Below are 14,787 nucleotides of genomic sequence, written 5' to 3'. Positions count from 1 at the left end.
CAAGGAAACATAGTCTTTGCTGGTCAGTATGACAGGCAGTGCCCTCAACATACCAGCCCAAGATTGATTGATTTTTTTTGTCCTCATGCCTACAGCCAAAAGCCAACTCTTAGGAGGATTGTGAGGGAGGCCAATGCCCTACGTTGGGGTTGTTTCTAGAGCGCCCGTCCTGCACAGGAGGAGTGGTGTGGAAGAAAGCCCAAAGGAATTTATTTGCTGATTGTTCCAGCCTGTCAGTGAACTGTCCCTCTGGCCAGGATGGGCACGGGGGTTGGTGGGGTCTAAGTCTGAGTTACTTTGGTTGTTAAATTATACATCCCTTCAGTGCTTAATAAGCCTGTATTCAATTGCTGCACCGTGGAGCAAGCGAGAAAAGGAAGAACATTGCTGTCTGAGCCAAACTGCAATACAGGTAGTTCTACCATCCTGCCTCTGCTGAGAAGTGCACTGGCCTTTCTAATGAACCAGGAGCAGTTGCTGTCGGACAGGCCAGCTGCAGGTGGAGCTGCTGACAGCCAAGCTCTGAGGAATGAGTAGTGGCTAATAAATGATTTCCTTCATCTGAAGCTTGTTGGAGTTCTGAGTGCTATGAAATTTACACTTCTTTTGCTTGGACTGAACTTTCCTTCTGTTGTGATGCTGCAGTATAATAACTGATTCACATCCAAGCAGAGCTTTGTTGTGGGCAAATGAATAAAATCCACATCTTAATGATGGAGCTATAATCCAATACATGACCCTCTCTCTGGCTGCTGTAGAATCTCCACTCCTCTACCTGTAGGCTAAGAGCAGGGCTCACTAGAACCATCTGCCGTTTTAGGTTACCCAACATTTCTTTTCCCAGTGATTCACTATAAGCGCTCCCACCGATCTACAGTGCTTGAAACCCTGACCCTAGAAATAGTAGCTGCACCGTTACAGCTGCTTGCTGGTTGCACTGACTCACTAAGTCAGAACAAAGTGTCTTCTCTAGTTCATGCGTCTGACGAAGTGGAGATTCACCCATGAAAGCTCATGCTCCAATACTTCTGTTAGTCTATAAGGTGACAAAGGACTCTTTGTCGCTTCTGTAGTTCTGTTTGTAGGATCAAGTGATCATTTACACTGCTATAGTCTCTATTGTCAATATGGCAACGGGCTGAGGCAGGCTGGGAATAAACTCCTGATTTCTCAGAGAAACAAGGAACTGCAGAACTGGAATTAATCTGCAAACTGGACACCATCAAATTAGGCCTTAATAAAGATGGGGAGTGGATGAGTCACTACAAAAAGTAATTTCTCCTCTGCTGATACTCACACCTTCTTGTCAACTGTTTGAAATGGGCCACCTTGATTGCATTGGCCTCATTAGCACTACAAAAGTAATTTTCCCTCGGTATTCACCCCTTCTTGTCAACTATTGAGAATAGCCCACTTCCACCTTAATTGAATTGGCTCATTAGCACTGACCCCCCCTCTTGGTAAGGTAACTCCCATCTTTTCATGAGCTATAGTCAAAGGTTGGCAACCTTCCAGCCACGGTGTGTCGAGTCTTCATTTATTCACTCTGATTTAAGGTTTTGCATGCCAGTAATACATTTTAATGTTTTAGAAGCTCTCTTTCTATAAGTCTATAACATATCACTAAATTATTATTGTATGTAAAGTAAATAAGGTTTTTTAAATGTTTAAGACACTTAATTTAAAATTAAATTAAAATGCAGAGCCCCTTGGATTGGTAACCAGGACCTGGGTAGTGTGAGTGCTACTGAAAATCAGCTTGTGTGCTGCAGGTTGCCTACCCCTGTGCTATAATATATATTCTGCTTACTGTATTTTTCACTGCATGCATCTGATGGAGTGGGTTTTAGCCCACAAAAGCTTATGCCCAAATACATTGGTTAATCTCTAAGGTGCCACAAGGCCTTCTTGTATTATCTAATTTCTCTGTGCCTCAGTTTTCCAATCTGTAAAATGGGAGCGCTAGACTGCCCCCTGCAGGTGGGTATGCTGAAGATTAATGTTTGTAAAGTGCTTTGAGAGCCTTTCAGGGGCGATTTTACATAATTCATCTTGTATCAGTTTTATCTGAAGCTCTTAGGCATTTATACTGCAAGCGCCTAATCAGATATTGAAATTCATACAGGCTGCAGCATTAAACTGCCACCTCACCTAGTGCCCTAGGGTAGACCTGGCCTGGTCTAGCACCCCGGGCGGGCTGTGCGCTGCAAGGCAGAAGTGCCCTGGGAGGAGCCTCGGCCCGGCCTAGCACCCCAGGTGGGCTGCGGGGTGCAAGGCAGAAGCGCCCTAGGGGAGCCCCAGGCGGGCTGCGGGGTGCAAGGCGGAAGAGCCCCAGGGGGGAGCCCTAGCCCAGCCTAGCGCCCTAGGGGAGCCCCAAGCGGGCTGCGGGGTGCAAGGCGGAAGTGCCCTAGGGGAGCCCCAGGCGGGCAGCGGGGTACAAGGTGGAAGTGCCCCAGGGGGGAGCCCCAGCCCGGACTAGCGCTCTAGGGGAGCCCCAGGCGGACTGTGGGGTGCAAGGTGGAAGAGCCCTGGGGGGAGCTCCAGGCGGGCTGCGGGGTGCAAGGTGGAAGAGCCCTAGGGGGGAGCCAGACGGGCTGCGGGGTGCAAGGCGGAAGCGCCCCGGGGGGAGCCCCAGCCCGGCCTAGTGCCCTAGGGGAGCCCCAGGCGGGCTGTGGGGTGCAAGGCGGAAGCGCCCCAGGGAGGAGCCCCAGGCAGGGTGCGGGGTACAAGGCGGAACAGCCCTAGGGGAGCCCCAGGCAGGCTGCGGGGTGCAAGGTGGAAGCGCCCCAGGGGAGCCCCAGGCGGGCTGCGGGGTGCAAGGTGGAAGTGCCCCAGAGGGGAGCCCCGTGCGGGGTGCAAGGCGGAAGCGCCCCAGGCGGGCTGCGGGGTGCAAGGTGGAAGCGCCCCACAGGGGAGCCCCAGGCGGGCTGCGGGGTGCAAGGCGGAAGCGCCCCAGGGGGGAGCCCCAGGCGGGGTGCGGGGTACAAGGCGGAAGCGCCCCAGGGGAGAGCCCCAGGCGGGCTGTGGGGTGCAAGGTGGAAGCGGCCCAGAGGGGAGCCCCAGGCAGGGTGCGGGGTGCAAGGTGGAAGCGCCCCAGAGGGGAGCCCCAGGCAGGGTGCGGGGTGCAAGGTGGAAGCTCCCAGGGGGGAGCCCCAGGCGGGGTGCGGGGTACAAGGCGGAAGCGCCCCAGGGGGGAGCCCCGGGCGGGCTGCGGGGCGCAAGGCGGAAGCGCTCCAGGGGGGAGCCCCAGGCGGGGTGCGGGGTACAAGGCGGAAGCGCCCCGAGAGGAGCCCCAGGCGGGGTGCGGGGTGCAAGGTGGAAGCGCCCCAGAGGGGAGCCCCGGGCGGGCTGCGGGGTGCAAGGCGGAAGCGCCCCAGGGGAGAGCCCCAGGCGGGCTGTGGGGTGCAAGGTGGAAGCGCCCCAGGGGGGAGCTCCAGGCAGGGTGCGGGGTGCAAGGCGGAACAGCCCTAGGAGAGCCCCAGGCGGGCTGCGGGGTGCAAGGTGGAAGCGGCCCAGAGGGGAGCCCCAGGCAGGGTGCGGGGTCCAAGGTGGAAGCGCCCCAGGGGGGAGCCCCAGGCGGGGTGCGGGGTACAAGGCGGAAGCGCCCCAGGGGGGAGCCCCGGGCGGGCTGCGGGGCGCAAGGCGGAAGCGCTCCAGGGGGGAGCCCCAGGCGGGGTGCGGGGTACAAGGCGGAAGCGCCCCAGAGGGGAGCCCCGGGCGGGCTGCGGGGTGCAAGGCGGAAGCGCCCCAGAGGGGAGCCCCAGGCGGGCTGCGGGGTGCAAGGTGGAAGCGCCCCAGAGAGGAGCCCCAGCCCGGCCTAACGCCCTAGAGGAGCCGAGGGGGGGCAGAGCAGAACCAGACCAAGCGGGTGCTGCGGGCCCAACCCCCCTTGGCCCGGCTCGGCTCGGCTCGGCTCGGCCTGGCCCGGCTCCAATCCCGCTGCGGGCGGGGGCAGCTCCTCCAGCTGGGCCCCTCCACGCAGCTGGGAACAGGGCGGGGCCGGCTAGGCAGCCAATGAGCATCGGCTCTCCCCTCTGTGGGCGGGGCGGGCCCGTCCCCTCCCCCCATCCAGGCCTGGCGGCTGGGGCGCGCGCCGCCAATGGGCGGGCAGGACGTGAGAACGGCCAATGGGAGCGGGCGTCTCATGGGGCCAATGGGAGGCGGCCTCACGGCGGAGCCGAGGGAGCTGGAGCGGCGGCGGCTGGGACGGGAGCGGGACGGGACCCCGCAGAGGAGTAGGTGGGGGAGGGGCGGAGTGACTGACGGGGGGGACAGGAGGGGGCTGGCCCTGGGATGAGGGGGTGTGTAGGGAAGGGATGGGGGGGCAGGAGGGGGGCTGTGTGTAGATGGGGATGGCTGGCTCTGGGGCAGGACGTGGGATGGTGGGGAGTGGGGGAGGCAGGAGGGGTCCGGCCCTGGGATGAGGGGGTGTCTGTAGGGAAGGGGGTGTGGGGGGGCAGGAGGGGGGCTGTCTGTAGATGGGGATGGCTGGCGCTGGGGCAGGACGTGGGATGGTGGGGAGTGGGGGGGGCAGGAGGGGTCTGGCCCTGGGATGAGGGGGTGTCTGTAGGGAAGGGATGCTGGGGCAGGAGGGGGGCTGTCTGTAGATGGGGATGGCAGGCTCTGGGGCAGGACGTGGGATGGTGGGGAGTGGGGGAGGCAGGAGGGGGCTGGCCCTGGGATGAGGGGGTGTCTGTAGGGAAGGGATGGGGGGGCAGGAGGGGGCTGTCTGTAGATGGGGATGGCAGGCTCTGGGGCAGGACGTGGGATGGTGGGGAGTGGGGGGGGGGGGCAGGAGGGGGCTGGCCCTGGGATGAGGGGGTGTGTAGGGAAGGGATGCTGGGGCAGGAGGGGGCTGTCTGTAGATGGGGTTGGCTGGCTCTGGGGCAGGACGTGGGATGGTGGGAAGTGGGGGAGGCAGGAGGGGTATGACCCTGGGATGAGGGGGTGTCTGTAGGGAAGGGGGTGTGGGGGGGCAGGAGGGGGCTGTCTGTAGATGGGGATGGCCGGCTCTGGGGCAGGACGTGGGATGGTGGGAAGTGGGGGAGGCAGGAGGGGGCTGGCCCTGGGAAGAGGGGGTGTGTAGGGAAGGGATGGGGGGGCAGGAGGGGGCTGTCTGTAGATGGGGATGGCAGGCTCTGGGGCAGGACGTGGGATGGTGGGGAGTGGGGGAGGCAGGAGGGGTCCGGCCCTGGGATGAGGGGGTGTCTGTAGGGAAGGGGGTGTGGGGGGGCAGGAGGGGGGCTGTGTGTAGATGGGGATGGCTGGCGCTGGGGCAGGACGTGGGATGGTGGGGAGTGGGGGGGGCAGGAGGGGTCTGGCCCTGGGATGAGGGGGTGTCTGTAGGGAAGGGATGCTGGGGCAGGAGGGGGGCTGTCTGTAGATGGGGATGGCAGGCTCTGGGGCAGGACGTGGGATGGTGGGGAGTGGGGGAGGCAGGAGGGGGCTGGCCCTGGGATGAGGGGGTGTCTGTAGGGAAGGGATGGGGGGGCAGGAGGGGGCTGTCTGTAGATGGGGATGGCAGGCTCTGGGGCAGGACGTGGGATGGTGGGGAGTGGGGGGGGGGGCAGGAGGGGGCTGGCCCTGGGATGAGGGGGTGTGTAGGGAAGGGATGCTGGGGCAGGAGGGGGGCTGTCTGTAGATGGGGATGGCCGGCTCTGGGGCAGGACGTGGGATGGTGGGGAGTGGGGGGGGGGGCAGGAGGGGTCTGGCCCTGGGATGAGGGGGTGTCTGTAGGGAAGGGATGTGGGGGGGCAGGAGGGGGGCTGTCTGTAGATGGGGATGGCTGGCGCTGGGGCAGGACGTGGGATGGTGGGGAGTGGGGGGGGCAGGAGGGGTCTGGCCCTGGGATGACGGGGTGTCTGTAGGGAAGGGATGCTGGGGCAGGAGGGGGGCTGTCTGTAGATGGGGATGGCCGGCTCTGGGGCAGGACGTGGGATGGTGGGAAGTGGGGGGGGCAGGAGGGGTATGACCCTGGGATGAGGGGGTGTGTAGGGAAGGGATGGGGGGGCAGGAGGGGGCTGTCTGTAGATGGGGATGGCCGGCGCTGGGGCAGGACGTGGGATGGTGGGAAGTGGGGGAGGCAGGAGGGGGCTGGCCCTGGGATGAGGGGGTGTCTGTAGGGAAGGGATGGGGGGGCAGGAGGGGGACTGTCTGTAGATGGGGATGGCCGGCTCTGGGGCAGGACGTGGGATGGTGGGGAGTGGGGGGGGCAGGAGGGGGCTGGCCCTGGGATGAGGGGGTGTCTGTAGGGAAGGGATGGGGGGGGCAGGAGGGGGCTGTCTGTAGATGGGGATGGCTGGCTCTGGGGCAGGACGTGGGATGGTGGGAAGTGGGGGGGGCAGGAGGGGGGCTGGCCCTGGGATGAGGGGGTGTCTGTAGGGAAGGGATGGGGGGGCAGGAGGGGGCTGTCTGTAGATGGGGATGGCAGGCGCTGGGGCAGGACGTGGGATGGTGGGAAGTGGGGGGGGCAGGAGGGGTATGACCCTGGGATGAGGGGGTGTGTAGGGAAGGGAGGGGGGGGCAGGAGGGGGCTGTCTGTAGATGGGGATGGCCGGCGCTGGGGCAGGACGTGGGATGGTGGGAAGTGGGGGAGGCAGGAGGGGGCTGGCCCTGGGATGAGGGGGTGTCTGTAGGGAAGGGATGGGGGGGCAGGAGGGGGGCTGTCTGTAGATGGGGATGGCCGGCTCTGGGGCAGGACGTGGGATGGTGGGGAGTGGGGGGGGCAGGAGGGGGCTGGCCCTGGGATGAGGGGGTGTCTGTAGGGAAGGGATGGGGGGGCAGGAGGGGGCTGTCTGTAGATGGGGATGGCTGGCTCTGGGGCAGGACGTGGGATGGTGGGAAGTGGGGGGGGCAGGAGGGGGGCTGGCCCTGGGATGAGGGGGTGTCTGTAGGGAAGGGATGGGGGGGCAGGAGGGGGCTGTCTGTAGATGGGGATGGCAGGCGCTGGGGCAGGACGTGGGATGGTGGGGAGTGGGGGGAGGCAGGAGGGGTCCGGCCCTGGGATGAGGGGGTGTGTAGGGAAGGGATGGGGGGGCAGGAGGGGGCTGTCTGTAGATGGGGATGGCTGGCTCTGGGGCAGGACGTGGGATGGTGGGAAGTGGGGGGGGGCAGGAGGGGGGCTGGCCCTGGGATGAGGGGGTGTCTGTAGGGAAGGGATGGGGGGGCAGGAGGGGGCTGTCTGTAGATGGGGATGGCAGGCGCTGGGGCAGGACGTGGGATGGTGGGAAGTGGGGGGGGCAGGAGGGGTATGACCCTGGGATGAGGGGGTGTGTAGGGAAGGGATGGGGGGGCAGGAGGGGGCTGTCTGTAGATGGGGATGGCCGGCGCTGGGGCAGGACGTGGGATGGTGGGAAGTGGGGGAGGCAGGAGGGGGCTGGCCCTGGGATGAGGGGGTGTCTGTAGGGAAGGGATGGGGGGGCAGGAGGGGGGCTGTCTGTAGATGGGGATGGCCGGCTCTGGGGCAGGACGTGGGATGGTGGGGAGTGGGGGGGGCAGGAGGGGGCTGGCCCTGGGATGAGGGGGTGTCTGTAGGGAAGGGATGGGGGGGCAGGAGGGGGCTGTCTGTAGATGGGGATGGCTGGCTCTGGGGCAGGACGTGGGATGGTGGGAAGTGGGGGGGGCAGGAGGGGGGCTGGCCCTGGGATGAGGGGGTGTCTGTAGGGAAGGGATGGGGGGGCAGGAGGGGGCTGTCTGTAGATGGGGATGGCAGGCGCTGGGGCAGGACGTGGGATGGTGGGGAGTGGGGGGAGGCAGGAGGGGTCCGGCCCTGGGATGAGGGGGTGTGTAGGGAAGGGATGGGGGGGCAGGAGGGGGCTGTCTGTAGATGGGGATGGCCGGCGCTGGGGCAGGACGTGGGATGGTGGGGAGTGGGGGAGGCAGGAGGGGTCCGGCCCTGGGATGAGGGGGTGTCTGTAGGGAAGGGATGTGGGGGGGCAGGAGGGGGGCTGTCTGTAGATGGGGATGGCTGGCTCTGGGGCAGGACGTGGGATGGTGGGAAGTGGGGGAGGCAGGAGGGGGCTGGCCCTGGGATGAGGGGGTGTGTAGGGAAGGGATGGGGGGGCAGGAGGGGGGCTGTCTGTAGATGGGGATGGCTGGCTCTGGGGCAGGACGTGGGATGGTGGGAAGTGGGGGGGGCAGGAGGGGGCTGGCCCTGGGATGAGGGGGTGTCTGTAGGGAAGGGATGGGGGGGCAGGAGGGGGGCTGTCTGTAGATGGGGATGGCTGGCTCTGGGGCAGGACGTGGGATGGTGGGAAGTGGGGGGGGCAGGAGGGGTATGACCCTGGGATGAGGGGGTGTCTGTAGGGAAGGGATGTGGGGGGGCAGGAGGGGGGCTGTCTGTAGATGGGGATGGCCGGCTCTGGGGCAGGACGTGGGATGGTGGGAAGTGGGGGGGGCAGGAGGGGTATGACCCTGGGATGAGGGGGTGTGTAGGGAAGGGATGGGGGGGCAGGAGGGGGCTGTCTGTAGATGGGGATGGCCGGCGCTGGGGCAGGACGTGGGATGGTGGGAAGTGGGGGAGGCAGGAGGGGGCTGGCCCTGGGATGAGGGGGTGTCTGTAGGGAAGGGATGGGGGGGCAGGAGGGGGGCTGTCTGTAGATGGGGATGGCCGGCTCTGGGGCAGGACGTGGGATGGTGGGGAGTGGGGGAGGCAGGAGGGGGTCTGGCCCTGGGAAGAGGGGGTGTCTAGGGAAGGGATGGGGGGGCAGGAGGGGGCTGTCTGTAGATGGGGATGGCCGGCTCTGGGGCAGGACGTGGGATGGTGGGGAGTGGGGGAGGCAGGAGGGGGTCTGGCCCTGGGAAGAGGGGGTGTCTAGGGAAGGGATGTGGGGGGGCAGGAGGGGGGCTGTCTGTAGATGGGGATGGCAGGCTCTGGGGCAGGACGTGGGATGGTGGGGAGTGGGGGGGGCAGGAGGGGGCTGGCCCTGGGATGAGGGGGTGTCTGTAGGGAAGGGATGGGGGGGCAGGAGGGGGCTGTCTGTAGATGGGGATGGCAGGCTCTGGGGCAGGACGTGGGATGGTGGGGAGTGGGGGGGGCAGGAGGGGGCTGGCCCTGGGATGAGGGGGTGTCTGTAGGGAAGGGATGGGGGGGCAGGAGGGGGCTGTCTGTAGATGGGGATGGCTGGCTCTGGGGCAGGACGTGGGATGGTGGGGAGTGGGGGAGGCAGGAGGGGGTCTGGCCCTGGGATGAGGGGGTGTCTGTAGGGAAGGGATGGGGGGGCAGGAGGGGGCTGTCTGTAGATGGGGATGGCCGGCGCTGGGGCAGGACATGGGATGGTGGGAAGTGGGGGAGGCAGGAGGGGGCTGGCCCTGGGAAGAGGGGGTGTGTAGGGAAGGGATGGGGGGGCAGGAGGGGGCTGTCTGTAGATGGGGATGGCTGGCTCTGGGGCAGGACGTGGGATGGTGGGGAGTGGGGGAGGCAGGAGGGGGCTGGCCCTGGGAAGAGGGGGTGTCTGTAGGGAAGGGATGGGGGGGCAGGAGGGGGCTGTCTGTAGATGGGGTTGGCTGGCTCTGGGGCAGGACGTGGGATGGTGGGGAGTGGGGGAGGCAGGAGGGGGCTGGCCCTGGGAAGAGGGGGTGTCTAGGGAAGGGATGGGGGGGCAGGAGGGGGGCTGTCTGTAGATGGGGTTGGCTGGCTCTGGGGCAGGACGTGGGATGGTGGGAAGTGGGGGGCGCAGGACGGGGCTGGCCCTGGGATGAGGGGGTGTCTGTAGGGAAGGGATGGGGGGGCAGGAGGGGGGCTGTCTGTAGATGGGGATGGCAGGCGCTGGGGCAGGACGTGGGATGGTGGGAAGTGGGGGAGGCAGGAGGGGGCTGGCCCTGGGAAGAGGGGGTGTGTAGGGAAGGGATGGGGGGGCAGGAGGGGGCTGTCTGTAGATGGGGATGGCTGGCTCTGGGGCAGGACGTGGGATGGTGGGGAGTGGGGGGGGCAGGAGGGGGCTGGCCCTGGGAAGAGGGGGTGTGTAGGGAAAGGATGGGGGGCAGGAGGGGGCTGTCTGTAGATGGGGATGGCTGGCTCTGGGGCAGGACGTGGGATGGTGGGGAGTGGGGGAGGATGCTGGGTCAGGGTCACAGAGGAAGGCTGATCTGGAGGAAGCGGAGGGAGGGGTACAGGCTGGGGGGGCAGGAGGGGGTCTGGCCCTGGGATGAGGGGGTGTCTAGGGAAGGGATGTGGGGGGGGCAGGAGGGGGGCTGTCTGTAGATGGGGATGGCAGGCACTGGGGCAGGACGTGGGATGGTGGGGAGTGGGGGAGGCAGGAGGGGGCTGGCCCTGGGAAGAGGGGGTGTCTAGGGAAGGGATGGGGGGGCAGGAGGGGGCTGTCTGTAGATGGGGATGGCCGGCTCTGGGGCAGGACGTGGGATGGTGGGGGGACAGGAGGGGGTCTGGCCCTGGGAACAGGGGGTGTCTAGGGAAGGGATGTGGGGGGGCAGGAGGGGGGCTGTCTGTAGATGAGGATGGCCGGCTCTGGGGCAGGACGTGGGATGGTGGGGAGTGGGGGGGGGGGCAGGAGGGGGCTGGCCCTGGGATGAGGGGGTGTCTGTAGGGAAGGGATGGGGGGGCAGGAGGGGGGCTGTCTGTAGATGGGGTTGGCTGGCTCTGGGGCAGGACGTGGCATGGTGGGAAGTGGGGGGGGCAGGACGGGGCTGGCCCTGGGATGAGTGGGTGTCTGTAGTGAAGGGATGGGGGGGCAGGAGGGGGCTGTCTGTAGATGGGGATGGCTGGCTCTGGGGCAGGACGTGGGATGGTGGGGAGTGGGGGAGGATGCTGGGTCAGGGTCACAGAGGAAGGCTGATCTGGAGGAAGCGGAGGGAGGGGTACAGGCTGGGGGGGCAGGAGGGGGTCTGGCCCTGGGATGAGGGGGTGTCTAGGGAAGGGATGTGGGGGGGGCAGGAGGGGGGCTGTCTGTAGATGGGGATGGCAGGCACTGGGGCAGGACGTGGGATGGTGGGGAGTGGGGGAGGCAGGAGGGGGCTGGCCCTGGGAAGAGGGGGTGTGTAGGGAAGGGATGGGGGGGCAGGAGGGGGCTGTCTGTAGATGGGGATGGCCGGCTCTGGGGCAGGACGTGGGATGGTGGGGAGTGGGGGGACAGGAGGGGGTCTGGCCCTGGGAACAGGGGGTGTCGGGAAGGGATGTGGGGGGGCAGGAGGGGGCTGTCTGTAGATGGGGATGGCCGGCGCTGGGGCAGGACATGGGATGGTGGGAAGTGGGGGAGGCAGGAGGGGGCTGGCCCTGGGAAGAGGGGGTGTGTAGGGAAGGGATGGGGGGGCAGGAGGGGGCTGTCTGTAGATGGGGATGGCTGGCTCTGGGGCAGGACGTGGGATGGTGGGGAGTGGGGGAGGCAGGAGGGGGCTGGCCCTGGGAAGAGGGGGTGTCTGTAGGGAAGGGATGGGGGGGCAGGAGGGGGCTGTCTGTAGATGGGGTTGGCTGGCTCTGGGGCAGGACGTGGGATGGTGGGGAGTGGGGGAGGCAGGAGGGGGCTGGCCCTGGGAAGAGGGGGTGTCTAGGGAAGGGATGGGGGGGCAGGAGGGGGGCTGTCTGTAGATGGGGTTGGCTGGCTCTGGGGCAGGACGTGGGATGGTGGGAAGTGGGGGGCGCAGGACGGGGCTGGCCCTGGGATGAGGGGGTGTCTGTAGGGAAGGGATGGGGGGGCAGGAGGGGGGCTGTCTGTAGATGGGGATGGCAGGCGCTGGGGCAGGACGTGGGATGGTGGGAAGTGGGGGAGGCAGGAGGGGGCTGGCCCTGGGAAGAGGGGGTGTGTAGGGAAGGGATGGGGGGGCAGGAGGGGGCTGTCTGTAGATGGGGATGGCTGGCTCTGGGGCAGGACGTGGGATGGTGGGGGGACAGGAGGGGGTCTGGCCCTGGGAACAGGGGGTGTCTAGGGAAGGGATGTGGGGGGGCAGGAGGGGGGCTGTCTGTAGATGAGGATGGCCGGCTCTGGGGCAGGACGTGGGATGGTGGGGAGTGGGGGGGGGGCAGGAGGGGGCTGGCCCTGGGATGAGGGGGTGTCTGTAGGGAAGGGATGGGGGGGCAGGAGGGGGGCTGTCTGTAGATGGGGTTGGCTGGCTCTGGGGCAGGACGTGGGATGGTGGGAAGTGGGGGGGGCAGGACGGGGCTGGCCCTGGGATGAGTGGGTGTCTGTAGTGAAGGGATGGGGGGGCAGGAGGGGGCTGTCTGTAGATGGGGATGGCTGGCTCTGGGGCAGGACGTGGGATGGTGGGGAGTGGGGGAGGATGCTGGGTCAGGGTCACAGAGGAAGGCTGATCTGGAGGAAGCGGAGGGAGGGGTACAGGCTGGGGGGGCAGGAGGGGGTCTGGCCCTGGGATGAGGGGGTGTCTAGGGAAGGGATGGGGGGGGGGCAGGAGGGGGGCTGTCTGTAGATGGGGATGGCAGGCACTGGGGCAGGACGTGGGATGGTGGGGAGTGGGGGAGGCAGGAGGGGGCTGGCCCTGGGAAGAGGGGGTGTGTAGGGAAGGGATGGGGGGGCAGGAGGGGGCTGTCTGTAGATGGGGATGGCCGGCTGTGGGGCAGGACGTGGGATGGTGGGGAGTGGGGGGACAGGAGGGGGTCTGGCCCTGGGAACAGGGGGTGTCTAGGGAAGGGATGTGGGGGGGCAGGAGGGGGGCTGTCTGTAGATGAGGATGGCCGGCTCTGGGGCAGGACGTGGGATGGTGGGGAGTGGGGGGGGGCAGGAGGGGGCTGGCCCTGGGAAGAGGGGGTGTCTGTAGGGAAGGGATGTGGGGGGACAGGAGGGGGGCTGTCTGTAGATGGGGTTGGCTGGCTCTGGGGCAGGACGTGGGATGGTGGGAAGTGGGGGGGGCAGGACGGGGCTGGCCCTGGGATGAGGGGGTGTCTGTAGTGAAGGGATGGGGGGGCAGGAGGGGGGCTGTCTGTAGATGGGGATGGCAGGCGCTGGGGCAGGACGTGGGATGGTGGGAAGGGGGGGGCAGGAGGGGGCTGGCCCTGGGAAGAGGGGGTGTGTAGGGAAGGGATGGGGGGGCAGGAGGGGGCTGTCTGTAGATGGGGATGGCTGGCTCTGGGGCAGGACGTGGGATGGTGGGAAGTGGGGGAGGCAGGAGGGGGCTGGCCCTGGGAAGAGGGGGTGTCTAGGGAAGGGATGGGGGGGCAGGAGGGGGCTGTCTGTAGATGGGGATGGCCGGCGCTGGGGCAGGACGTGGGATGGTGGGAAGTGGGGGGGGCAGGAGAGGGCTGGCCCTGGGATGAGGGGGTGTCTGTAGTGAAGGGATGGGGGGGCAGGAGGGGGCTGTCTGTAGATGGGGATGGCAGGCTCTGGGGCAGGACGTGGGATGGTGGGAAGTGGGGGAGGCAGGAGGGGGCTGGCCCTGGGAAGAGGGGGTGTGTAGGGAAGGGATGGGGGGGAAGGAGGGGGCTGTCTGTAGATGGGGATGGCTGGCTCTGGGGCAGGACGTGGGATGGTGGGAAGTGGGGGAGGCAGGAGGGGGTCTGGCCCTGGGATGAGGGGGTGTCTGTAGGGAAGGGATGGGGGGGCAGGAGGGGGCTGTCTGTAGATGGGGATGGCTGGCTCTGGGGCAGGACGTGGGGAGTGGGGGAGGCAGGAGGGGTCCGGCCCTGGGATGAGGGGGTGTGTAGGGAAGGGATGTGGGGGGGCAGGAGGGGGGCTGTCTGTAGATGAGGATGGCCAGCTCTGGGGCAGGACGTGGGATGGTGGGGAGTGGGGGAGGCAGGAGGGGTCCGGCCCTGGGAAGAGGGGGTGTCTGTAGGGAAGGGATGCTGGGGCAGGAGGGGGGCTGTCTGTAGATGGGGATGGCTGGCTCTGGGGCAGGACGTGGGATGGTGGGAAGTGGGGGAGGCAGGAGGGGTCCGGCCCTGGGATGAGGGGGTGTGTAGGGAAGGGATGTGGGGGGGCAGGAGGGGGGCTGTGTGTAGATGGGGATGGCTGGCTCTGGGGCAGGACGTGGGATGGTGGGAAGTGGGGGAGGCAGGAGGGGTATGACCCTGGGAAGAGGGGGTGTGTAGGGAAGGGATGGGGGGGCAGGAGGGGGGCTGTCTGTAGATGGGGATGGCCGGCTCTGGGGCAGGACGTGGGATGGTGGGGAGTGGCGGAGGATGCTGGGTCAGGGTCACAGAGGAAGGCTGATCTGGAGGAAGCGGAGGGAGGGGTACAGGCTGGGGGGGCAGGAGGTGGATGGGGGTGTCAGGGCTGGGGGGGAGCTGGTGTAGGCGGCTCTGCTGCTGGAAAGCGTGGGGGATGTGAACTCGTCTAGCTCTTTCCTCCATCAAGTCTGGCCCTGGCGAGGCTGGGATGGGAGGGGTCAGGAGGCTGTGGGGCAGAGGCTGGGAGAAGGGGTGTCTGGCATGAGAAGGAGTCAGGCTGGTTGCAGCAGAAATGGGGTGTTGTGGGGGCCCCAGGGTGTCAGTTGTGGGAAGAAGCTGGCTCCCCTCCTGTGCTAGTGGGGAGGGGCACAGGAAATGGGAACCTCCTGCTGCTGACTTGCTTGTTGAATGCGAAGCAGCTGCCCTCCCCAGGGGCCAGGGCGCCACCCCCTTTCCCCTGGACTTCTCTGAGCGGCGCTGCTCTGTCTGACCGCGGGCCCCCGCTGCTCCCTTCCCGGAGGTGCTGGATGCTCTTGGTATCCTGGCTGGTGTGCGTCTTCCCTTTAACTTTTCCCGGGTGAAGTTCTTGGGAGCACTTGGCTCATCTTGGATCAGTTTTTATTCTTCTTTCCTGAGCAGCACCCATGAGCAGCAGTTTCAAACAGTCCCCTGCCCTGAGCCCTTGAGGGCTTAACCTTTGGGGGGCTGCTCTA

This window comes from Gopherus flavomarginatus, chromosome 16 (assembly GCF_025201925.1).
Source record: "Gopherus flavomarginatus isolate rGopFla2 chromosome 16, rGopFla2.mat.asm, whole genome shotgun sequence".
Classification (NCBI taxonomy): Eukaryota; Metazoa; Chordata; order Testudines; family Testudinidae; genus Gopherus; species Gopherus flavomarginatus.
This window is presented reverse-complemented; position numbering follows the sequence as displayed.